The following is a 25,715-nucleotide window of genomic DNA, read 5'->3' on the forward strand; positions in this document are numbered from 1 at the left end:
TACATTCCACTGAAAATACACTTGGCAACTACAAAAGCCAGGATAAAATTTTTAACAACTGATTAAACAATGAAATAAATTGTGCCTCTGCAGCAAGTCAGACCTTTACATGTACAAATACAAACAAAGCCCACACTGCCACTCCTGTTAAGCTTTTCTATCAGTCTACCACACAATTCAATGTAATTTTTAGCACCTGTGTTAACAGCTGACTTTACACACCCAGTTTAGTGAACAAGGTGCCTGTTGTGTGCAGCTCTGGGGCAGTGCTACTCAAGTGACTTTGAGCAGCAATTCTTGCACCACACCAGAGTTTATGGAGCTCATCCATCCACATTTCTGCCTAGTTAAACCCCTGAACAACGAAAGGGCTGCATCTCTCAGCAAAAATAGCACAATGGCAAGTAGCTGAAGCTAAATATAGCTCCTGCAGGCATATACTGGGAATTAAATAGTACATTTTACCCCTCCCCAGTCCTAAATCAGTAAGCTTCAACAAGGAATCTCTAGTGAATACACACAGGAGCTCAATAAATCCCCCTTAAGCTTACAAGGCATATTCTGAATCTGTGCAGGCTAAAAATAGCCATGTTTATAATGAGAATGGAGATGTGAGCAGAATAATATTAAGTTTAAAGGCAGGCCTGGCGTAGTCATTCTGCATTAACAAATAGGGTGAATCAAAGGTCGCTCTGACAAACAGATACATGGGCTGACAGATAAAATATAATATCCAGCAATCTTGTACTGAAGAGCATTCATCTCTCATTAAACTCTGCATTTCCTAATTGACTATTGCAGCCACACATTCACAATTGATTTTGTGCACATTTTTTTGCTGGAATACAAGTTGTTAGTTCCTAAAGACAGAAGGGAGGAATACACAGCATAATTCCCCTGGACAATATTCCCTCCTAGAGTTTCAATCCCCTCTGGAAATATTCAGGAAATACATAATTATTTTTGTGGTATTAATCACAGAATTCGGCCTTCTTTAATTAAAGGCAAATTGCATCCAGGCCTCCTGGGTCCCACTACTGCAGGCTGGATGCCCAAGGGGCTGATGCCCATTCTCAGCTGCCTCAGAAGTTTTACCTCCCTCAGCCTGGGTCCCAGCACTGCTGACCGCAGCTATCGCAGCACCTCATTCTTGGCTGAGATACAGATGAGAGATTAAAATTAATTTAAACACAAGTAACTTTTATGTGGAACATTCCCATGGAGAGTTTTCTGTCTGCTGACACTAAACTGCAAAATGTGTTAGAAAAACGTGCTGGGGAACAAACCCTGCATGCTGGTCTTGGAGGATGAGAAGGAATGGAGGGGCAAGTTAGAGCACATGCTCCTGAATAGCTTCTCTGATTCTGAAATCAAAAAATGGCATCAGTTGGAAGCGACCTTAAAAACCATCTCAGTCCAACCCCCCCTGGCATGGAGACACCTTCCATTAAACCAAGTTGCTCAGAGCCCCATCCAGGTTGGCCTGGAGCACTTCTGGAAATGGGGTAGCTTCTCTGAGCAACCTGTGCCAGGGCCTCACCATCCTTACAGTAAAGAATGTTTCTGCTTTTATCTAAACCAAGCCTACTCTCTTTCAGCTGGAAGCCATTCCTCTTTTTCCCTGTCACTCCAGGGCCCTTGCAGTCTTGGTCCATCTTTCCTGTTGGCTCCCTGCAGGCACTGGAAGGCCACAGTAAGGTCATCTCCAGGCTGAATAATCCCAATTCTCTCAGTCTTTCCTCCCAGCAGAGCTGCTCTATCCCTCCAATCATCCAGGTGGCTCCTCTGGACTTGCTCCAACAGCTCCATGTCCTTCCTGTGCTGGGACCCCAGAGCTGGCCACAGCACTGTAGGTGAGGTCTGACCAGAGCAGAGGGGCAGAATCCCCTCCCTTAACCAGCTGTCCACAGGGCTTTGGATAAATCCTGCCCTGACTCTAAAGTAGGAAGGCAGAAAGAGAGAATAAATAAGGGACCCATGTTGACAAAGAAACCACAGACATACACAAGGGGAAATTTCTCTGTGGAGACCACCTGGTTTTCCCAGCAATGGCTAGGAACATGCTGAGTGCTCTAAAGCAGCATCACTGCACGTAGCTCCTCACTGAAACCTGCTCAGTTCACCCTCCAGGCAGAGTCCCCAAGAGTAAAGGCACAAATGCTGGCAGATCCTGCTCACTGAAGGCACACCCCAGTGAGAGGTGGATAAAACCAATATGTGGGCATAACAAAGAAACATCTCCAGTATAAAACCCCACGTCATGAAACCCTGAGTGAAATTACATATAAACCCAGTCACATTTCAGAAAGAACTTCAGTAAAAAACAGAAACAAGTGTTGAAGAAGTGACTCCCAGCTGGTACTGACACCTCTGCCCAGTGGTGCTGCTCATTTACGGGCAGGTCACCTCTCACTTTGGGGAGACTGAGCACAGGACTTTCTTTAATGGCTCCACACCACACCTGGCTGCTCCAGACTAAGCAAATAAGCATTGCCTCCCAGAATATATTCCCAGTTTACCAAGTGAGACTTTTACAAAGCTCTGCAACACTACTAAGGTCTGCAAATGGTGAGTCCAGGGTGAGTCCTCCTCCAACCTTCCCACAAAAGCAACACCACCAAGCCTGAATAGGCTGATATGCAACAACTTCAAGTCCCTGGGTAACACCACAAAGTTATTCAGTTCTGTTTTTTCATGCCAGACATTTCTACACTGTTTTGCTCTTCCTCAACCCCTTCCCAGTTCCTTCTATTTTCACCATGTCCTTTGTGAGAAAAGAGAGTAAGATTGCACACAAAGAGAGTTAAAGAAAAAACTTCTTGGTTTGTTCTCTATTCCTTTACTTTCTAATATTCTATTCCTAATATTCTATTTACCTTTGTAGAGCATCTCGTGCTTCCAAGATCTCTACCCTGAACTGCAATGGTTAATTCAGAGTCCATCGCTGTGCATTTGGAATTAAGACTCCAGATTCTTCATGTGCATTAACTTCACCATGCACATGCACATGATCAGCGCTGATCTTCACCTCCAACTTTAACCCTGCACCCCTATTGCAGGATAAGCTTGTAATCCCTAAAAGCTGGTTTCCAGGTGTGCTACCCTTGCTGATCTTTGGCACATTCCTAATCACCCTAATGCCTAGATCCTTTAAAAGCATGCACAGGCACAACACAATCCCAAGGAATTGGGCAGGAGACCACTCTGCAGTGTGCAAACGAGCCCCTTATCCTACCTTGAACGAGCTCAACTCATGATGGGACCTTCACTTTCATCTCACAGCACACTTGCCTCTCTCAAAGAGCTTTTTGTCAGAATCTCTGAGAGTGTTTTAGGAATCAAATGAGCAGTATCAATGATTTTCTCTTTGTTCAGGAGCTCTGAACATGCTTTGAAGAACTGGGGCAGATTTGCTTACCAGGATGCTGCCCTTCATTAACAAAACCCATTGCAACACTACCCCCACAAATGTATCCTATAATAATACCTTATACCCCCTAACAACATATGTACCCTATAACCCAATATAATAACCCAGAAACTCTGCAGTTTCATTTCTGGTTTTACCACACTTACCAACAGTAAGTGCAAAGCAACTGTTTTAATTGCTCTGCTTCCCCAATGGCAACACACAACTTGTCAAAGTTACAAACTTTTGAACCACCAGATAATATGAAAATAATATTCCAGACTAAGAAGGAAGAATCACATGCACCCCCCTATGGGCACAAGGTCTTACAGAAGTCCAGAGTTTCTATTTTACGTTGCAGGGATCCATCCCATACAAATGGTTTCATGAAGGTATCAAATCCACTCACTGTTCAAAACACTCTGCTGAAGAAGCCAGTTCCCTTCACTGTGTGTATAATTTTTGTTCATAACATTATTGCACTACACTCTGAAGAAAAAAACTCACACCCCGAAAGATAAATATCCTCCTCTTCAATAAATGAAGTATCTTTAAAAGAAACAATGCATCCAGCAAACCAGAAAAAAAAATCAACTCCATAAAAGATTCTTGGAACTGATCATATTTTATAGGAGAGATCTTTGGAATTCTTGGGTTAAACAATCCTCATTTTTCGGGAATTCCTCTGATTAGAAGGGATAAGCCCAATTAGTGAATTTTCAAAAGTAGAAGCAAATGAAGAAAGGGGCTTTAAAAGAGGAATGCTTGAACAACTTTATCTATAGATCTGTTTATTCAGCACAGAATTAACACATAAATATGAGAGACTGAGCACTTCAGATTTTTCAGCTGCTGCTTGGGTTGAAAAAAATTGCTCCAGTAGCACAATCAGTTTTAAAATCAGTAAAGTTACTGAGCTAAATTTATCACTGATTTAATGAGTTTAATGTGGAATGAATAGTGCAAATTCCTACTCCTTAATATGATGATCAAAACTAACAGAATAAGAAAATACTGAAATTAGTTTTCAAGAACTAAGACTTCAGAAATTAAATCTGTCATCTACTCTGGCTAGAAATGGGTTCTTTGAGTTGCAGAAAAGCAACACTTTCCATTCTGATATATCTTTCTTCTTTCCCTGGGAAGGCTCTTTGAAAGTCAATCTGCCAAGCAACCAAGCCTTTAGTCATACCACTAAAACACACAGTCAATGCTCCTATCAACTCTCTGTATGTGATTCCCTCAAAAGTTTCCCCTCAGGACAGGGAATCTGGACTTAGCTCTTCAGTAAACATATGAAAAATAATTGCAGATATGAGTCAGACACAGAGATGACACTAAAATTAATTTCCAGTCCTCACTGATGCCATTTTGGCACAATTCAGCCAGGTGGACACTGCCTCTGCTGGATGGCTCCAGTCCCACCTGCACTGAGGAGTCCTGAAGGCTAAGAATACACTTTAAATTCTGTGATGTTACCAAAAATACAGAGAAATTTTCCAGAGGCAAAGGTCACAAAGCAAACGAGAGCTGTAACACAGTGCTCTCTCAGAAATATAGATTTATAAAGGACTTGTCAGTGACAATTTGACCAGTCTGCAGCAAGTGTTTTGTGCTGATTTCTGAGCCCAGACAATATTTGAACCATTTCTGGTTTTGAGCTGCCACTACTGATACATCTTTTATGGAGGGAGGGAGGGAGGGAGGGAGGGAGGGAGGGAGGGAGGGAGGGAAGGAAGGAAGGAAGGAAGGAAGGAAGGAAGGAAGGAAGGAAGGAAGGAAGGAAGGAAGGAAGGAAGGAAGGAAGGAAGGAAGGAAGGAAGGAAGGAAGGAAGGAAGGAAGGAAGGAAGGAAGGAAGGAAGGAAGGAAGGAAGGAAGGAAGGAAGGAAGGAAGGAAGGAAGGAAGGAAGGAAGGAAGGAAGGAAGGAAGGAAGGAAGGAAGGAAGGAAGGAAGGAAGGAAGGAAGGAAGGAAGGAAGGAAGGAAGGAAGGAAGGAAGGAAGGAAGGAAGGAAGTTTAAACCACTATTTTGATTTTATTTAGGATGCTAACCTGATTCCCAGCCTAAGTGGTTAGCACACACTTAAAATGATTACAAATGCTTACTTAAAAACACACTGAGTCATCTCTGAGCACTTCATAAATATGCAGCAGGAAACTCCCAAACAGTGACTCATAACTTCAGAGGTTTAAAACATAATCATGCATTTTCCAACTGTTAACTCATACTCAATTAAATCCTAAGCAAAACCCATCCTTGTTCTGTGAATTCCGCTTGACCACCCATTAAGCTTGGCAGAAAAAAGGGCACAATGGGAAAATACAGCCAAAACCAGAAAACTGGGAAGAGTGTTGATTCTGAAACAGCTCCTGTGGAAACACTATTTCACCTGAACATACATTGAATATTCTTTACCTTGCAACTTATGCCATGAGTGGCTTTTGTCTTTACCTTATTTTGAATGAATGACTCAGGGAAACAAACAAACAACTAAACAAATTTGACAACTTGTTTTAATCTCAAAAAAAGAAAAACAACATGCAACAATCTCCAAGTTTCTTCTCCATAAAATTCTATTTGTGCACAATTATTTAGAGTTGCAAATCAAGAATCCTGACTCACTCCTGGTCAGACAATGCACTGAGATGCTCCAGCTACCTATTCCTACAGAATCATGATGCTAAGAATACATGCTTAACGGGCTACTCTGATAAACATCACCATAATACTTCTATTTCATCCTGAAATTGGTTGGTTTTTTTTAATTTAACATAACTAAAAATGTTATTACTGCATGCATTATGATTTCTGTAAAATTAACAAGAACTCCTTATAATTTTCCTAACTCTTAGTAAAATACTGGTTTTGTTAGAAATAATTTCACCAAAAGGCAAGTCAATGTATCCACATTGTAAAAAAACCACTGAGGTATTAATGCTTCCCATTTATGGCAGCAACACTATCTAAAAGACAGGAATAATTTGGGGTGTGATCCCAGGCAATTACACAATAGTCAGCAGTCAAAAGAAACAGAGTCTCCTATTCTTGAAATATTTGTATAGAGTACTAAATTTTCACACTGAAAAACAGAGTAGGGAAAAAAAGACAATTCAAATAATTATGATAGAACAGCAATTTTCTTTTCAAATTCAATTTTATTTAACCAGAATGATGGGGTTTTTCTTTATTTAAAACCTGGGGATTTTTTGTCTTTAGTTTATTTGGGAGATTTCTGGTGTTTTGATGTTTCTTGGGTAGGTGTTTGGTTTTTTTTTTTTGTTTTGGTGGGTTTTTGTGACAGGAGTAATTATATTAAAATTAGATTTTTTATTTTTTTTTAGAAATCAGATTTGTTTATAAATTGTCAAAATACATAATTTCAGCTATCCAGAATTCCTTCTATGCCCACTCCCCTTTTTTAAGCTCAATGACAGAACACAGGAAGCGTATCGTTTAAAGGTCAGGAACTGTTTGGCAATAAATTTGTTTGACATCCTCATTAACAGAAGAAAAACAATAGTCAAAAGTTGCTTTTAAAAGTCAAGCAACAGAGAAGCATCAGTACTTGACTTCATGTTCCTGCATCTACATGACAAGTGTCACACCCTGCCTTAAAAAAATATAAGATTATAAAGAATCAAGTTGTTCTTGTCCATCTCTAAGATTTTAATTTTATCACACCAAATGGTAAACAATCTGTTTGGCAACTTATGATCTATTTTTACCAGGTAGCAGGAGCGTAAGTTTCTCCTATTGAAATAAAGGCACACAAGAAATCCATTAAAATATATCATCATCACAGATTTAATATAGGAAAAGTGTAAATTACTCCTAAAGTCTCTGCTTGAGGCTTGATTGGTAATTGCTTGCCTAAGGCAACCCACCTTCAACCCAGGTCAGAAAGAAAATGAAGCTAAATGGTTTTTAAAAAAGGAAATTATGTATTCTAAAGCAGACAAAAATCCTAATGAGTCCTGAAAAAGGAAATTTATTAGGCTTACTTGTAACATTACAAATATTTGATAATACGCTTGTGCCAAGGTAACTGCATTAAGCTCAAAATGTTAAAAAGAAACATCCAAGTTTAAAATACCACAGGATAATATGAACCACAACATTATGATGGGACCTGAAGTCAACCCAGTTTCGGAATAGAATCATCTGGACTTCTGTCTCCTACTATCCTCTCTTTCCATCCACTAGAAGTTATAATTTTCTGAGAACTGGTACCATTTAAAAATAAATAAATAGAAAATAGAACAGAAATTTTAAAGTTTTGTAAGCAGGTTTCCCCTGCCCATTATACTCTTACACTTTTTTAATCAATTCACCTTGGTGATAATCCACCATGGGACTTTGTGGGGACACTTTCAGGACTTGGTTTGTCTGGATCAGGAAGATGCTTTTGTGGTCAGTCTCCTCCTCACTCTTATTTCTTGACTTTGTTCTTGAAGAATTAAACTGGATCATGTCTGGGTGAATTACAAGGGCTGCATCAGGAGAACCACCAGCAGGTCAGGCCAGAGGTGATCTTTCCTCTCTGCTCAGCCCTGCTGAGACCCTTCAGGAGAGCTGTGCCCAGTGCTGGGCTCCCCAGCCCAGGAGAGACAAGGGCACTGGAGCAAGTCCTGCCCAGGGTCCAAAATTCCTCACCAAAGGCTGAGGAATTTGACCACCTGAGGAGAGAGACCAGAGTGTTCTGCCTGGATACGAAAAGACTAAGGGAAATCACACCCATCCATATAACACCCAGTGTGATGGCCTACAGAAGATGGAACCAGCTGGGTTCCAGCAGAAAGATGAGGAGCAATGAAATGCAGAAAATTCCCTTAAATCACAAGGAACACCTTTATTATTGTTAGCATAGACAAATGCTAGAACAGGTTGTCCAAAGAGCTTATAAAGCATCCATTATTGGAGACATCCAAAATCTGAGTGGACATGGCCATGAGAAACCTGCTGTAGCTGACCATGCTTTGACCAGGTGTGCTGGGCCAGACCACCTCAAAACATCTTTTCCAAGATAAATAATATTATGATAGCAAATTGGAAGGTGCACTCCACTACCAGCCATTCAAGTCCATAAAGTCAGATTAGAGACAGTCTGCAATAAAATCCACCCCTCCTCAAAAGCATTGGCAGCACAGACATCCTATCCTCAGCACTCCCTGCTTCACTTTAACACTCTGCAGCCTCTTTTGCCACATTTCTTACAAATCCATTTTGTCACCAGAGAGAGACGATGATCCAATTTTTGCAGCTCCAATGAGTGTCCCTGGCTGCTGAGGTCTAACATCCTGATGGCAGAGCTTCCATCCTTTCAGACATTCCTTTTTCCCCCCCTTCTCAGTACTAACTTGCTAAACCTCCCCTCATGAGCCTTCTGATCTGTTTCCACAAATGGAAAATCCTCTCCAGAAGGTTCATGTGGGTTTTCTGCTTCCTTTTTCTACCTCTATCAGGGTTGGGATTGAAGGCACTTGAGAGGATCATTTGTGTTTAGCCTCAGGTGTTTATTGTTCCTTATCAGTGCTACAGCCTCACAGCCTGATTTCTGCAGCCTTTCCTTAGCAAGGCATAAAATGGCTAACTATCTCTTCTTACAAGGTCTTTTAAGGCTAAACTATCCAATTAAGAAATGACACCTAAATTATTTTCCCTTTTAACCCAGTAACTGATCACTCAAAGCTCACAATGAGGACTTTTCTGTCCAAGTACAAAATACTACCCAAACCCATGAAGAAGAAGGAAGAAGAAGGTAAAGAAGAACAACCTGTCTCTGCCCTAAAACTTCCATCTTGCTTCATATTTGTTACTATATTCTAAAACCCCAAACTCTAAGTTTTCCACCCTGTGATATTACACACTTCTAACCAACTACACACTCATAATCCCAGGGCTATTAATGCATTTTGGAAGCCTTCTCCACAGCTTCAGAACAAATGCAGTGTTCTCTTATGGGTCTGTGCCTTTCACCACAGAAAGTTTAAAATTCCCAGCATCCAGGATTCCAGCAGTTCAGAACAGGCAGCAGCCAGGACACAGGAGGCAGGGATCTCCCTGCCACCTTCTCTGCCTTTCCAGGGAAGCCCTTGGAAAGAGCCCAGCACACAGCTCCTCTTACCTGAACGCCTCTGAGTGGAGCTGTGTAACGTAGGTGAGTGATTGAGCATTTTTAAGGGTTATAATCAACTTCACCACTTTCAAAAGTGCTGTGGACAACAGTCTGCACCATTCCAAGTATACCCCAAATTAAAGTAACTTGTTCATGCTCTCAGGCACTTAAATTCAACAACTTTTGTGCTTGATTCATGGAATCCATGTCCATCACTACCTTGAGCTTCTCTCCAGCTTTTCTGTGTGCTTCACAAGTGGAAGAACTTCCAAGCTTTTCTCAGCAGGGTTCAGCCACCAGCTTCACCTAGCTCTCATTTGTTAAGGTAAATACACAAGGTTTCTTTTATTTCCTAATTTTGCTCTAGTTTAATCCTTTCCAACCACATAACATAAAGAGATCCAAGGGTAGGACAAGCAAGTGTTCATGTAAGGTTTTATAAAAGCATGGTACAGCTAGACAGCATTTCAGCCTGTCTCCCATTTAATATTTCAAATCATATAGATAGAAAAATGAGAAGGAAAAGTGAGAAGACAACTCTTACAAATTTAAATAAAAATGGGGTTGCTTTTGACATACATAAATTCCACCTTTTCCATTTACAGGATTGCCAGTTGTCTTGAATTTTGTCACAGGAGACTCCCAGTTTTGATAGACCTGTCATGTGCCCTGTCAAACAAACTTACAAGATATTGTAAAATGTGTAGAGGGAAGTATCTTTCTACTGTGGTGTGGGGATGACAGCTTTATGAATGATGTCAAGGAAAAATGTCGTTCTACAGAGCAAATATCTGGCAAGTTATTATACACTGCTCACCCACTGCCCACATTACTCAAATGTCTCAGGCCTTGCTCTCCCTTTCTTCCTGCTTCAAATTCAAATATTTTACTTTTTCATGGGCTGTTTAAAAATACAAAGAAAGACCAACACAATGAGCAACTTAAGTTTGGTAATTGGAGAGAGAATAATTAGGGGGTTTGGCTATATAATGGAGATTATAATAGAAAGTTAAACTACAAATGTCCTGTTAAGGGGCTGCATGTTTTCACTGATTCTCTTAAAGTAATAACATCATTTTATGTGGAGTCTCATATTTTGAAGTGCTTCTTTGAAACATCTGATGCAATAATCAATGCATGAACATACAAATCTAAATCAAAAATAAATCCTGGCTCACACTAGGAGTTCTGATACAAATCCATGCCCTAAAAAGTTACAAATAAGTACAATAACATAAAGAATAGATGGCTTGTACTCCAGATATCTTGTAGCTCACAGCTCTTAGTACTTGCTAGGATGCATCTTCAGAAATATTTAAGGCAGCATGTTTCAAATGCTCATTTGCTATTCTCTCTTTCAGTTAAAAAAGTACTATACAACATGCCTGAGTTTTCCACAGCTGGACACCTGCTCACCTGCATTTACTGAGATTCACTGCTACAATCTAAAAGGAAAGAGTCTTTATGCTAACTAAGATAAAATTCACCAATGACACATTCTACAGATAAACGTTCTCAGTTCATACTTCTAAGAAATGGCCACATACAGCAACAAAACCAGGATATCTAAAGGACAGTGCCAGAACACAAAATAACTCTCAACCCACTCTCTCAGTCACAAATAATATGAGACTTCTTGAAAATAATAGGAGAAACGGGTGTGAAGGTCTTTTTCTGCACAAAATTAAGCTGACTTCTACATATTCAGTAACCCCCACTGATCCTCTCTTCTCTGATCCTGCTGAAGGTTTCTCTGCATCCAGAAGAACTTTCACCATCTCTCTCCTTCAAGTGTTTCTTCACATCTTCAAAGACCTCCAGTATGTCAAGCATATGGACTGTGAAGCACTGACTTCAAAACCAAAATAAAATACTGGTTCCCAGTCTGTGGGACACACTCATGTGTCCACTAATTCTGCATCAGAGTTTCGGTCAGTGTCCAAGAGAGCCATCAGGCTCAGCAGTACACTCTGTCCCAGATCTGGAGTTCCAAGAAAGTGCTGGCATCATGTTTGCCATCTGTCAATCAGTGCACAGGCACAGAGATGGCTGAAAGCAGGAGGTGACAAACTGCAATTGGCAACTTAAACCATCACAGCACTTCCCAGAGGTGCTTGGGGTGCAGCAACAGCGATTTTGATCATTCACATTATTCTCCACATAAAATTTTTCAGCCTGGAAAAGGGAAGGCCACAGAGGGATTTAATTGCAGCCTTCCAGCACCTGAAAGGAGCCCACAAGAAAGACAGAGAGAGACCCTTTACAATGGCATTTAGTGACAGAACAAAGGGGATGGCTTCAAATTGAAAGAGAGCGGTTTAGGTTAGATATTAGAAATAAATTCTTTACTGTGAGGATAGCAATACAGTGGGACAGGTTGCATGCATTCCATGATTTTATGAAATTCTATGTTATTCAGTGATATGTTTGAGCTATTAATCCATTTTGCTTTAAATCTTCCCTGATTTGCAGCAATGGGCCACCTTAAAAAAGATCACTGCGAATTCACTGAAATGCCCATCACTGTAATGCAGAGGAAATAATCAAAAACCTTGAATTATGTTAGCAGAATTTGTAAAATTATGTTCTGCAGTTTACCATTCTGCTAAGATATGGTTGAGGTATGGCACTGACTTCAAAGCTCAAATATCTACAGCCTTGTCTAAAAGATCTCCTTTTATCCCACAACATAGAGTCTTCCTCACTTCTGGAACACCTAACCTGCACTCATCTCTAAGCCTGAAACTATGTGACAGATAATAAATTCAGGATTAATCTAATATATTTTAAGTCATTATTAATGGAATCCACTAATCTGCCTGTGCTTTTAAGTGGTTGTATCACTCAAAACATTAAGAGAGGTGACAGGCAATTCCTGCATGCGAAGCTCCAGGTTGCTAATATATCCACACATGTGGAATGTTTACTTCAATCAAGCTAAGAAGTTGGTGTCAAATGTTTTAATGTATAGAAAAGCTACTCAGAAATTCAGCTTTGTGCTGCTGCAGATACACAGCACCACATGGAGGAGATCACAAGGAACAGGAGAAAGTATTGTAGTTTGATTTCCTGCATGATACCTAAAAATCATTATCTCTGAAAAAACCTCTTTGTAAAAAATCTTAGTGCTCCAAATATGCCTGCAAATGTTCTCACTTCAAATTTTCTGATTATTTTAACAGCAAATTACTCATTAAATTCACAGCTAAACAAACTAAAATTTGGTTCTGCTCTTAAAACAGCAGTTCCTTTGAATGACCGTGATGGATGGTGTAATAAGTGTTTTGCACAGCAATATTTTCATGTTTTAATTACACACACACTCAGCTAAGCTCCCAGGTGTCTCTTCCCGCACCAGCTCACCATTATCCACTGTTACTTTGTCCACAACTTGAGTCTAAGGATTTTTATCAGGAAGATCTGACAAGCAAAAGCCAACAAGGAGGGCAAAAGGATCCTCTCACTTTTGGGTGGAGGTTATTCCCAGACCTCAAAGGCTGCAGGAGAAGGGCAGGAGGGGCAGCCAGCCCAGAGCAGGTCCCGCCCTGCAGCCCAGGGATATTTCCAGGGGAATTCTGCTCCTCTGCTCTGGGATTCCCACCTGGAATGCTGCATCCAGCTCTGGAGCTCCCAACACCACAAGGAAGTGGAGCTGCTGGAGAGAGTCCAGAGGGGGCCACAAAGATGCTCCAGAGGCTGGGAAACCTCTGCTCTGGAGCCAGGCTGGGAGAGCTGGGGCTGTTCAGCCTGGAGAAGGCTCCAGAGAGACCTTAGAGCCCCTTGCAGTGCCTGAAGGGGCTCCAGGAGAGCTGGAGTGGGACTCTGGACAGGGGCTGGAATGACAGGACAAGGGAAATGGCTTTAAACTGAAAAGGAGTAGGTTTAGATTAAATACAGGAAGACATTCTGGGCTGTGAGGTTGGTGAGGTCCTGGCACAGGTTTCCCAGAGAAGCTGTGAATGCCCCATCCCCTGAAGTGTCCAAGGCCAGTTTGGATGGAGCTCCTGGTTAAGCGGAAGGTGTCTCTGCCTATTGGATTGGGCCAAAATCAACACAACCAACACAGGTGGACAGTTTAAACCCACAGTCACCAACCTTTGGCCCCTCACAACAGAAGATTCCGCACAATTATTCCACTTTCTGGCAGCGTGCAGTCTTGACTCTTGCCTGTTTCTGTCCTTATCATCATCCATGAGCTTTCACATCTTACTCTGCCCCCATCCTACTGCTGGAAGGAAGCCAGGGAGGGTGTCTGGCAGCCAGCCAAGGTCATCCCACAATAGTAGAATTGTCTATAAAAACATAGTTTTAATTTAAATTTGCTTCTTACTAAACCTCAAATGGGTAATTTTCTTCTCTCTTAAAATGGCCTTGGAAAACAACTGCATTCAGTCAGTCAGTAGCATTCTAACATGAACTCACTTCTCTCCTGATTTCTTTTTTGATATCATTTGATGTCAAAATTTTAAGCAATTCTTGATAGGAATCTCATGTATTTGTTAACAATAAATTATATACTGGAAATAACCAGAAAAACACAGAAGTTCTGATGCAGGATCATCAATAGGAACTCAGTAAGGCTAATCAATAAAATACAGCATGTAGAAACTTAATATGGTCTTGTAAAGACTGTGAAGAACCAAATCCTTCCGGGTCTTCAACTCTATGGCTCATTCTTGTTATTATATTTTTATAACCCAAAAAATAAAGCACTCAGCACTTCATGGATGTCAAACTGACAGATTAAAATTAACAATAATAATTGCTCTCAGTATTTACTTTAAATTGTCCTTCCTAACATATTGCCATTGAATCCTTTATTTTCTGTCCTTTTCAGATGATTAGTTCTCCTGTTCCAGCCCATGTCTTCATGGGGAACTGCTGACTTGGTCTAAATGCAAGCAGCTTGTCAGAAACATCACCAAATCTGAGTTAAATATAGGTGGTGAGCCACAGTAAATATGTCACTTATATCATACTTCACCCTTACCAGTTCCCAAAAGCAAAAGGAACTGTTCATATTTTATATTTTTATTAAGTAGAAACCAAAATGTACAGGGGGTCCAGTTACAGAAGATTTCAAAAGTGCATTTGAACTGTGGAAAAAGAGAAAATATAGTTTAAAAGTCAGTAACAGTCTAAAGAAAGGAAATCCTTCATCTTTCAGAAGGCAGCACCCTTACTTCGGGAAAAGGCACTGATTTTATATCCTAGTATTTAAATACATTGCTGAAAGAATTCTATTTCTGCTGAGACATAAAATCCGATTGTTTTCACATGCAGAGAAGTGTTAACCTTCATGTTTTGGACAAATTTAATTTGGACAATTACATTCCAACTAACTACTCCTGTGATTTCAAATGTCTAAGAGTCACCAGAACAAATGACACCACCTTAGCTCTTAGACCAGAACATGAGGAACTAGAAGGTCACTGAGATAAACAGCAGTGTATGGGTAGACAGTTTTAAATGTCAGCAAGGCAATTTGTGTAGGATATAAAATGCAACTGAGAATTAAGCAGCATTTTTGAAAATTATGCTGAAAAGTTTATGGGATCTTTGGTTAAGTCACAGGCACAGGTTAGGGACTGATTCATTAACCCATGAAACTAAGTTTTAAACAGCGAGTCCTTTATTTATTAGTAAAAGCTACTTCTGTCTTAAATGGAGTTGCTTTCTATAACTTGGCCAAAAAAACCCCTGCTTTATGTGTATAACCTCTGCTTTCAGACACCAGAGAGTGGAGTAAGGATGATTCTTCACACAGAAAATACTGGATCAAAGAGAAACAGGTAAACAAGACAAGGAGTTATAAAAAAAATTCATACAAAATAATGACTGACCAAGTGCAAGAATGAAAACATGACCTAAAAAAGCATTAAAATGGGTAAATTCAAAGCAACACATTGCTTAGAACTTATTAGGCAAGATTAAAAAATACAACAAACCAGCTTGATTTGTTTGAAGACTTAAGACTATAATATCAAAGGTAAAACTTTAGAAAAGCTTGAGAAGGGTCAGAGTAGGAAGTGAATTTTTAATAACATTTATATTTTTTCATATAGGAACTTTCTATGTTTAAATCAACCCCATGCATCAAGCACTGGAATGGAACCAAGGTGTTTTTATTGTTTAAAAAACTGGGCAAAACAAAGACTTTGGAATAAGGGAAGAAATAGACAAGAAGAAAAAAATAACTAAATCCTCTTTTTGAAATATGACAGGAAAGTTCAGCACTAACACTACAGTTTTTTTAGGATAGCAACCATTCAATAGACTATATCTGATAAAAAGAAGTATAAAAGTACTTCTTTTATGGTATAAAGAAGTACACAAGGAAAATAAGACAATATTTTCTGACCAGATTTATTTACTTGAGATTACTTTCAAGACCTTGCATTGCCATTGGTGAGATAAAATATCCTGCTAAAATAAGCTATCACTCATCTGAAAAATAGATAGAAGCACTGAAACAACACTTGACTACTTGGCATCCAACTGCATCCATGCAGCAAACCACAATCATCTTGCTGAAAAAGTTTCTGAAGCCCTCTCTGAGGAGTTCATACACTTATTCCAGAATAGATTTGTAAATATTTGATATATTCTATAGTAGTAAGTGTGTATCATGTTTATCTTTTGGAATAAATTAGCACCTAATGTAGTAATCCAGAAGACTGGTTTCCTTTAGAAGGGAAGAGATTATCAGTCTGGCTCTTGATGCACCTCAAACTTACACCCAACCACCTCCATCTGACATCACAGACATTAAAGCCAGTCTTTCAATGACTCCACTAAAATTACCTTACTTTTTAACCTTTGATGGTAAATTCACTCTTCTTTAAACATGAGATCTACCTGTTCCTTTAGTGAACAATATTTTCCATAACACTTCATTCTGTTGAACACTTCAGTAACATATAAATAAAAGTACAACCCATCTTGATCCTAAAATACAAAACCACCTTGTAAAGGAGGAGCTAAAGACTGTAAGCAAATGTTGAATTATTTGTTAGCTCACCCTTAACACTTCTAAAAAAATTACATTAGACATTTGCAGCATGACAGTGATTTGCTCTGCAATATGGTATCTACTCATGAAGACATTTTTTAAAAGCTCATTAGTACTTTACTTGTAATGAATCCACTTCATTCTTCTGAAACTCATAAAACACACCTATGCACTGCTTAGGAAAGAAGAATTTCCTAAATGCTTGCAATCCTTTGTCCAAATCCACTTAAGGTGAGGAGAAGCAAGTTTTGCCTTGATCCACAGTTGCAGAAAGGAATTACCTTCTAAACATGCCCCAAAGCGAGATTAAAACACAAAGTATATTAAGTAGTGGCATCCAAAGCGATAATTCAACTTTATTTTTTTCCCCATAAAGGAGGAAAGAAAGACAGAAAATAGGAAAGTAGGAGAATGCCAAGAATGATGAGGAGAAGCAAAGGAATTAACCCCACCAAGGCTTCTCAGAGAATGCCATGGGAGATCTCCCTGGTGCCAAGGGGTGTTCCTCCCAGAGCTGCCCAGCCAGGGAGCAGAGCCAGGGCATCAGCACCAGCGGGGTGGAGCAGCCCCACAGGAGCAGCCAGGACAGCAAAGCCTCCAACACTTTGTAGATTTTGCAGCAGCTGTGGCTGTGGAATCCTCTGAATCCTCCCACTCAGGGAATCCCCAGGGCCTTGCCTTGGAAGAACAGATCATAGAGTTTTCCCCACCTGGGCTGATAGAGAGGACTCAGCCCATGGTGCTCTGCAGCACCACTGCCAATCTACACCAGATTACTTCTCCCATTGGCCAGATGACACTGCCCACCCCAATTTTTCATCCCTCATCCCCCCTACAGGTTGCTGCCCTTGGCCCTGCCCTTTGCACCGCCCTGTGCCCTCAGGTCATTGCTCACTGACTCCATACTTAAGCCTGTGCACAGCACATGGTTTTGTCTTTGTCCCTGATCCCTTCAGCGTGTTTTGGGATAAACCTTTGCTGGAATACATCACACAAAGACCCTTCCTGTCTTTCCTCTGCTGAGCTGTCTGTGGTGTGTGTGTGTGCAAGGACTTGAAACAGCTGTTCTTGTGGTCTTACTCTGAGCAGCTTCTGAAGGAGACACTTCAAAGAAGGTTGCAGCATTTCTACCACCCTGCCACACTGCAACATGTGGCAGGTTGAGCACTTGCTTATTCTGAGGGTTTTGAGAGGGGCAGTGTCACATCCACCTCACAGCAGCAGCACATCCATGCAGAACTTCATCTCTGCTCCCCAGAAGTTCATTGCCTACCCCTTGGTATCCAGGCTGAGTTTGCCTGACAGATCAGGAAGTTCACTGCTTGCTCACCTGATGGATCAACTACAGGCTCTTTTAATGACCTTCAAACAGCCTGCCTCATTTTCTAAAATAAAGCAGTTTCTAAGGTTTTTGTTAGAGGCAGTTCAAAACTTTAACTTTCAAAGAAGAGACAATGGAGGAACATTCCTTACTTTTTACTCGTTCACCACATCCCCAAAAGTCTGACAGGTTATTTACAAGAAAGCAGAATCACTGGTTTTGAGGTGCTCATCTTGATACCAAGAAAATTACTTCAAAATCAAACATTCATTCTCACAGAACTTTAGACTTTGTAAAAATGTTTGTCAGTGAACTTAGATAAAGGTACAAGAGAACAGAAGAGCCCTATTCTCTGCCACATCCTCATTCATAAGCTCCTTTTGACACATTCCCTTAGTACTTCAAGGCAAGGGCATTTAAAATTCAGGCAATGAAAACAATACCTGGAGTGTTAGTAATGCAATAATCAGTTAATTCTGACTAATAATTAAGCAGGCTAGTAAAAATGTACCTAATTACATCGCTCATGAAATTAATGTTCCGATACTGTCAGAGTATTTAAAAACTCGTTTTCTTCAAAGCAACAGCTTGGTGAGATTTTTCACAACCAAGCCAATACTTTGGACCTGGTGTTTCCTTGACCTTTCACGTCTACAAAACCCTAAGATCTTGGAGTACAGTGAGTCCCAAACCTATTTAAGTTGGCTGAATTAGCATGTGGCACTGACTGCAGAAATCACAGCTCAGTGCAATATTGCACAGGACAAAACCAGGCAACCTTGCAGGATGTTAATGTGCATTCTCAAAAAAAATCAAAGCATCTGAGCAGAAAAGAACACAGGCTCAATTAATTGCCCAGAATATTGGTTTTGAAGCATTACACCTGTCTCCCATTCTCTGGAGAGATATCATATTATTATATATGACAAAGTCAATGTGCATCTTAAAGGATTAAGAGACATAATACAATACTGAGACAAAAACAGGAAATTGGGGGTTTTAATGGTTTTGTTGAGCAAGATCGTAGTCAATAAACACCATTTCCACTAACTGTAGTGACTGAAATATAACTGAACATCTGTATAACTCCCAATTAGTCCTCTTTCAAAAAAAACTACTAGCACAAACTGTCAAAGGGATAACAAAATTGAGAGAAAAATAAATTAAAAGGCAGTAAGTACACCCATTGACAGGAAGTTCCTTCAAAGTTATAGCCCAGAGACAGCTACCACAGTACAGAAAAGGAGAGCAGTGTAAACCACTGAGCTAGAACAGACAAAGAATAATATATAAATAAAAGGACTCAAAGTTCCTGTGGAAAATCATACCTGGATAGCCAAAAAACAGACATTATGCAGATCAACTGAATCCTCCCTCCCAAGTCAACATCATTCAAGAGGTACAAAGTCCAGCACAAAAACAGCAGCAAGCATATCTAGGTATTCCCCATCCCTGGAGGTGTTCAGGCTGGATGGGGCTCTGAGCAACCTGGGATAGTGGAAAGTGTTCCAACCCCAGGGCAGGGGGTTGGAACTGGATAATCTGAAAGGTCCCTTCCAACCCAAACCATTCTGTGATTCTGTGATTCTAAGTACAAGGCCTAGACAGAAAAAAAAAAAGGCTCCAGCCTTGAGCATTTCATGATGCAGAAAAATGTACGTCATAAATACACATTAAAGTGTTTTCTGTTCAAAGCCTGCTCCATCAAAATTTTAATTTTTCCATAGTATAGCTAGAATCTCCAGAGAGTTTTTATTTGTTATTTTTGCAAGTAATTCAACTATTTTGCTGCTTTATGGTAATAACTATAGCTACCTGATTATTTCAGCAATGAGAAAAAAAAATTTAATCAGAAGTGTCAACTGTGAGCACAGTATTATAGCTGAGTCCACAAAACCCAGCTAAACATGACGTTAGAAACCAACAAGCTCTCACCATTTTATAGCTGGAAATCAAATGAAAGATGCATTTACTGTGCACATACTGAAAACGCGTGGTTACATAGGAAAAAATTATCTGTTTTTCTAGGTTATCTTGAGTAATTATGTACAGGAATATCAAGAATCAGGTGACTGCTGAAATTTGGGACAGTAACTTCAAATAATGCTGAAGACTCAACAAAACATCATCAGCCTTCATATAAACCGAGACTAACTGGAAAACATTTAAGATGTGGAAGGATTAACACCCAAAAACATTACACTAAAACATACAGCTTAGCCTCAAAACTCTGAAGAAACACTGATCTCATTGGCTACAACTAGAGAAGTTGGACATCACTAAAACATGCATGGTAATACATCTTTTCTCCCTGCAACAAAACATTGAAAAGACAAAACCATCACAAAAAAGCCAACATTTTCCTTCATATACTATTAAATGATTGAGAGTTTTCATGCTTGAGAAGGTTTTATGCAATATTTCATCCTCAATAAAATTTTCTACTGTTACTATAAAAACCTTTGAAACTTCCAAATTAATGACTTAGGAAGGCAATTTTGGATCAGAGTGTATCAGTTATAGTGTCTTCTAAAATATTTATAACTAATAGCAATTAGAAAGAAAGGGTTTCATGTGTAGTAAATCACTTAATATATTCTGTGCAAGGTTAAAACTTAATAAAATACCTGCTCTGGCAAACTGAATTATCACCTCCATGTAGATCACTCTACTACTTCAAATTAACAAAAAAGAAAAATCAGTCTTATTTGAATTAAAATGTCTCCATCAAGAGGCTGATTTCTACAAAAGGTAACAGAACTAGTGCTTAGTGCACTTAAATCTTTCACAAGTAGTAAAAATAAACTTCATAAACATATATACCAGGTATAAATAAAATAAATCCTGCATCTTTCCACACTTCTGATATTCACTGCTAACTTGGCCATGTTCAAAGCATCCATAGTCCAAAACAAAATACATCTCTATAGGCAACCAATACATTCCTTTAACCATTTCATCTCTGCAAGGAACTGCTGTATATAATTTAACATTTCATTTCAGCACTATCTAGGATCTTGATAAGGAAAAATAAAGAAAGGACATGGGATAATGTATTGTTCAATTTCATGTCCCTGTTTAGGTGTGAAGTTTTAGAAATTGTAATCAGTTAATGCAGTTGAAACTGATTTTGGAAGTTAAAAAAAAATGGAATGAAATGGAAGTTTTGAATAATTAATCCGCATACTAAAGGCCAAACTATTTATTTAAGGGATTCTGTGCTGAACTGAGTTTCCATGATCAATAAAGTTACTGGTTAGCTTGGTTCACACATGTCCACTGCATTTCTTGTCCCTGTTGTGTCTGTCAGCATTCCAAACTGCTCAGCCAGGTAATCAACATCAGCTGTTGTTAATTTGTTTGTTTTAATTCAGAGTCTTCCACAGATTACCTACCTTTGGCAGTATAGTGAAAAAAAAAAATTAAAATGTAAGGGGAGAAAAAAACTATGGTGTTTTCTCAAGCTCCAGTACTATAACATATATTTATTTTTTCAATTCTTTTATTGCTTTGTGACCCATCTGCCATATGGTACTTCAGTCTGTAACAGCCTGAAGAAAAAAAAATAAATGCCCTGTTGAATAAAGCCTTAAAATGAATTATAACTGCATGACACCCAAGAAAGCAAAGGCATTCCAAACTCTGTACCACAGATGAACAAAGAATTCACTCTTACCTTCTCCAGTTGTACGCTAATTATACTCACTGACCTTTTTTCTAACCATTCCTCTTAAAATCCTTTTTTAGAAGAAATGTCAAAATTGCAGAAATTTTAACAATTCTACTGTTACTATAATCAGTTTTAGTTTCATGAACTAGTTCATTAAAAACACAAAACATTAGGATACTATTCAATTTATAATCAAGGTCATTCTGATATTAGAGATTTGCTAAGTCACCTCAAACATTACAGTATGCCAGAAGCTGGTTTTAAGTTTTTTAATCCATGAAAGTTGTCTACTTCTTATATGGACCACTGTTTTTATTATAGCATTGTTTTTTTAAAATTCAGTTTTGTCTTCTGCCTGAAACAGTGTTGTGACTATAAATGAAACACTCTCCACCCCAGGAAATGAATTCAGCCCGGCTCAGCCAGACGAAGCAGATCTTCATCATCAATCAGGTTTTCCCTAAAATGACTCTACTACTCATCTCTCCCAAAGCCAACAAATGAACTAGCAATGCAGATTTTGATTAATATGTGGTTGTTTCCTATTTAGTCCTTTCTCCTAACTTGTAAAACTCAGAGGTCTTGATAGAAAACATCAAATAACAGCTATTAAGTCATCAGAAATTCAATGTGCAAAGGACGGGAACAGTTTCCACTAGGGACAGGAAAAACATGAAGAACTAGCAGAGAAAAGAGGGAAAGCCTTCTATAGGAGATGATTAAAGGCAGACTGTGGAACTTCTATCACCAGATCTTGTTCCAGAAGGGCCAAGGCATTGCTTCTCTGCAACTTTTGAGGGAGCATGATGGAGACTGGATGTCCTGTCAAAGTCCCTCCCAACTCTACTTTCTGTGGTTTGTTCAGCATCTCTCATGTAAACATGGACAGGAAAATTCATTAATTGCAGCAGGAATAGTTGTTTAAGAAGTCAGTATTGAAAGTGAGAACAAACTAACTGAAATCCTGCCTTTCTTTGGGAAAGCTGCTTTCCCATTAGGTCAAATAGGAAGCTTTCTAAAAGTATTATTAACTGAAGCTACCTTATCTTAATGGCATACACATAAAAGAACTTAACCTTTCCTTTTGGTTAACCAGCAATTTGAAAATAATTTAGTTTTTACTGACTTGGGTCTCAGCTGCAAAAAGGACATCAATGTGTTTGGCAGCTACAGACCAGATAACCTCACCTCTCAATGAGGAAAGATGACAGAGTAAAGTATAATGAAAAACGTAAAGTATAATGAAAAATTTAAAGTATAATTTTGTAGTAATGCTCTGTCACATCAGCAATCTGCTGTCTACGATGGAATCTGCAAGGTCTAAACTTTGTCTATATTACTATGTTAACCATTCACAAGATCAAGCAAACACCAAGTACCAGAAAGCATTTCATGAATCTAAAATACTAAAAGAAAACTCTAGTGTTACTGGTAACATTAAAAACAATTCCTACAACTTTCAGCAGGTGAATGACTAATACAGCCACCAGGACTAGCATGCACATTTTTCTCAGCAAATATTTAAAAAGTATTATTATTTTATTTTTTAAGGAGTAGTGATCTAGAACTCAAAATAGTCTGGATATAAAATGCTTCTATATAGATGAGAGACTGTCTTTTCTTACGTATGAATTTATTACCAAAACCTCTTAGTGCAAAAATGTTTACACAATTCTAATCTAATAATGCTGTTAATAAATACATAAAGATATAGCTAACATTTGTCTAAAAATTCCTAAGCAAAAAGTTCTGAAATATGACACAAAAGATAATACTCTTTATAAAAAAGACAGCACAGCTTTTCAAATACCGGACATTAACCACAGCCCTGCTATCTTCTTAGTCTGAAAGTGCATTTTCACTGTTTCTTTCAGCATTTCAGGTCAACTCTGATCCTGCTTCAAAAGTTAGTCTTCACAGTGCATTCATCTGTGCTTTCAGTTATTTTATGAATCACAAAGTAATTAACCTTTATTCAGTACATTTCTCGTTCTGTGGCAGGCATGGCATTTCTCCCTCAAGCGTTTCCTCAAAAAAAAAAAAAAAATTTCTACTCTTCTGTTCCCAAAAATGTATAAAAACACACACTGCTAAAAGTATACCAAAAGACAGAAAGGCAAGAATGGTCAAGAAAACCCTCATCTCTGCTACATCCTTGTAATATTGCTTATTGGCAATTAGGTCAGAAAATATCCTTCACAGAACATTAGGTTCACTGCCAGGAGTCTCTTGGGAAACAGCTCCTCTGAACGCCCACCAAGGAGCAACAAAAGCCAATGCAGGAGGGGCAACAGAGATCCCAGCCTAAGGGGCTACTGCCAAGCCTGTCCGGGGGCTTCACCTGTACCATGAGCAGGACAAAGGCAAGGACATTGCCACCTTGACCACCAGGACTTTGTGACCAATGGCAGAATCATGCCCAGAGGCTGTTGTGACGCTGCTCTGCACGGTGGCCCAGATGATAACAAGTCCCTGCAGTGGTCACTCCCAGGAGAGCAGCTCTCTGAGGAGGCAGCAGCTTCTCTGGAGGCAGCAGCTCACCTGGGTGATTGTGGCCAGTGCTCTTCAGAGCACTCCCATACATTAAAGAAGGAAGAGGCGAATGCCAATGGCGCGCCCCGTGGGGGGCAGCCACTCATGTCCAAGCAGCAAAAGTTGAGGAGCAGCGATGGAAGAAGAAACTGCAGTGGGACCTGGGGGAAGCCCTGGGACACAGACAGCCAGGCTTAGCACCAGGCCATGCTCTGCCTTGGGGCCAGCACTGGGATGTCCCAGGCACAGCAATGGCCCAGAGGCAGCGAGCCCAGCTGGGAACCCGGCCCAGCCTGGCTGCTGTGGCCAGCACCTGCCTTGGGACCAGGCCCAGGCTTGCAGGCACGTGGGGGACACTGTGCTCACACAGTCACCTCCATCCCATGCCTCCTCCTGCTTTGCACAGGTGACCACAAGCAGAGGCGGCACCTCAGGTCACCTGGATGAATAACATGACACACAGCAGTGTCACACGGCCACAGAGATTGTCCGTGTTCGACTCGCTGCCTCTCCATGGCCCTCAGATGCCACTTGTCACTCCCTGCCAGCTCAGCCCTCAAATGCAAAAAGCAGAATCTGCATGGGTCAAGCTGCCGCATCTGCCAGCAGCAGCAGCAACAGCAGCCCCTAGGTCTTCTCCCAGAGGCACAGCATATGCTGTGTGCCACATAGCCAGTGGCCACCAAGACCTTCTGTCACCTTCAGAAAGAGACTCATTCGATATCGGTAGGGCCTAAGAAACAACTTCCCAGGCAAGAACAAAAGGGCTTTGGAATGGGTCAACAGAAAGGCAGGGCCATCGCTGGCGACCACTGCAACTCGCACATGGTGTGATGCTCTGCACTGCAACCAAGCCATCTTGGAAGCACCTGGGACACGCTGAAGAGCCATCAAGGTGCAGGAAGGGCACGGGGGTAACACTTGCAGTGATCTGTTCACGGGCCTGGGCCCATATCTGCGGGAGAACAGGTCCATCAAGTCCACTTTGAGAAGCCCCAAGGGGTTAAGGGCCTGCCAAGAGGGGGAGGGAATTTGTCAGCCAGCCAAGCAAACTGCATGGCAAAAGCGCTGTGCCCAGAGGATGAGGAGCCTTTGGTGTGTCGTTTGCATAAAAAGAGGGAGGAGCTGGAGGAGATGGAAGACAAAGTCTATGATGAGGTGTTTAGAGCCATCTTCTCCCTGGATGACACAGGTCATGAGGTCCAAATGCATCCTCAGCGATGCATCAAGCCTCCCCCTGGAGCCAGCTGCAGGCCGCTAGGTCCTGCACAGCACTTGCAGCGTGACCAATGATGCTACAGATAGGACACAAACATCTTTAGAACTTGTGTCTCTTGACCAGTTGTTGGCTGAACTGTGCCCTATCATGGGTAACTCACTGTCTTTTGATGCTCTTGATAAGGACTCTGCAGGAGAGACGGAAAACAACACGGAGATTGCACATCCTGACCTGTTGGCAGGCCTGTGCCCGGTCTCTGGCAACTCGCCGTCCTGCGCCTTTCTCAACAAGCTCCTGGAAATGTGGGAGGAAGAAGAGCACCATGACAGAGCAGAGACAGGAGGGAGTGACAGTGAGCCTGAGAGACTGTTGTCTCTCCTACTGCAGGAGGAGGAAGCAGAAACACCAGCTTCTCCCATGGACAGTGTTCCCAGCA

The 25,715-nt window shown here is 40.4% G+C and overlaps 1 protein-coding gene and 1 long non-coding RNA gene across 7 annotated transcripts in view; one reads left to right on the forward strand and one right to left on the reverse strand.

Moving 5' to 3' along the window:
• TRAPPC9 (trafficking protein particle complex subunit 9) overlaps positions 1–25,715 on the reverse strand; it is a 448,113-nt gene that overhangs the window by 306,746 nt on the left and 115,652 nt on the right. The gene's annotated exons all lie outside the window — the stretch shown is intronic.
• On the forward strand, positions 9,303–10,493 carry LOC135285810 (uncharacterized). Its single transcript, XR_010350497.1, has 3 exons — positions 9,303–9,567; positions 9,689–9,850; positions 10,131–10,493. It is a non-coding gene; the product is annotated as an uncharacterized LOC135285810 (long non-coding RNA).

This window comes from Passer domesticus, chromosome 1 (assembly GCF_036417665.1).
Source record: "Passer domesticus isolate bPasDom1 chromosome 1, bPasDom1.hap1, whole genome shotgun sequence".
NCBI classification, from domain to species: Eukaryota; Metazoa; Chordata; class Aves; order Passeriformes; family Passeridae; genus Passer; species Passer domesticus.